A 1,698-nucleotide genomic window follows, 5' to 3' on the forward strand; every position below is an offset into this window, starting at 1 on the left:
GAAAGAGAGGAGAAAAGAAGTTGACCCTATTGCAAGGGGCAATGCCTGCCCATCTACCCCTTCTGATGATTAGCCTTGACCCCAAATTGGGTATCTGACCTAGTAATAGCCTACTTGCCCATAGTACAGAAACATTCTTTCCCCCAACCAACTGATTAATTCCAAAAGGATTAAGGAGGACTAGATCCAACCTAATTTCATAAACTCATCTGGATTGCTTCTAAGGTTCTCATCAGGGTTGGAAGATGAGAGAATAAAGGATTGGGTTCAGGAGGGGTTGGTTCCAAAACTGTTTAATCTCTGTGGACACAAACTGCTTAATCATTTTGGGCAGTCTTATTATGTTGGTCTTCCTTGAACAAATTTGCCTTTGGTTAAATTCAATTAACTAAACACTTATCAAGCTCCTATGAAGTACAACGCACCATACTTGTCATAAGGAATATAAAAGCACAAAACAAAATACTCATCATCCTCAAGGAACTTAAATTCTACTGTGTGTGTGTGTGTGTGTGTATGCACATGTAATAAAATAGGCCTACAAAATACAATTCAAGGGAAACTGGGGAGGGAGAGAAGATGAACCACTAGGAGGTAGGCAAAGGGCAGTGAAGAAGGAAATGACCCTTGAGTTGAACTTTGAAGGAACATAAGATAAGACAAGAATTCTGAGGGTCTGATTTGTTGGAGACAGAACATTAGAGGCAGTGCATGAAGGTAAAACTTGGAGGTGGGCTATTGAATTCAGAATACAATAGTACCTTGACTTAAATCAGTCCATTGCAATGGTCTCATTCATAACTGAGGGCTGACTCATATACGGAAAACATTGGAATAGTCAGTATCTTAGTCCTGTCTTTGCCTTGAGTTTCAAATCTGTCTATTTGCAATCTTGGCTTGTACTTACTTGAAAATAATTTCTTTGCATTCCTTGACAAAATTTTCAAACTCATCCAACAAAGGGATCTCTTCCATTACCAATGGCATCATGTGCTATATAAACTCTGACAGAGCAACTTGTTTATGTAGTCTTTGGAGACTTCATGGGGGGTGATTTTGGCGCCTCAGATTGGCCATAACATCTTCCTGGTGCCTAGAGCCAGCAGGCCTGAGCCTAGGAAGCACATTCTAACAGCAGCTGCGTTCAGTCTCTTCATTCTTGGGTGACAGCCAATTGATACTGAAATTTCCTTAGGACTTGCTGCAGCTGGAACTAGAGTTATGTGTGTCACATCTAAAGAATGTTTTTAGGAAGATCCTATGATCTCTATCACCAGGTGACAAAGTGGGTTATGTTGGTCCATTATTGGGGCCTTAAAGATGTTAGGGATCAGGGAGTAGGTGAGGGGCTGTAGTCAGATTAACATAGAGAAATTCAAAGAATAAGGCAGGATGGTACTTTTCTGAAAATAGAATCATTTTAAGGAGGTAGATCTAGGACAGGGGATTTTTTTTTTTTGGTATCATAGGTCCCTTTGGCATCTAGTAGTTCTTTTGGCAGTCTAAGGAGCCCTTCTAGTGAAGTTTATAGACCCTTTCTAGTGAAGCCTATAAGCTCTATCTCAGAATAATGTTTTTCAATGCATAAGATTAAATGCATATGTTTACAAAGGAAAACAAAGTGAAAATTGCTGTCTATCTAGGCATAGATAGATAGATAGATAGATAGATAGATAGATAGATAGATAGATAGATAGA

The sequence above is a fragment of the Petaurus breviceps genome, unplaced genomic scaffold (genome assembly GCF_028583685.1).
Source record: "Petaurus breviceps papuanus isolate PSGF00001 unplaced genomic scaffold, PetGlider_PUasm1.0 151, whole genome shotgun sequence".
Classification (NCBI taxonomy): Eukaryota; Metazoa; Chordata; class Mammalia; order Diprotodontia; family Petauridae; genus Petaurus; species Petaurus breviceps.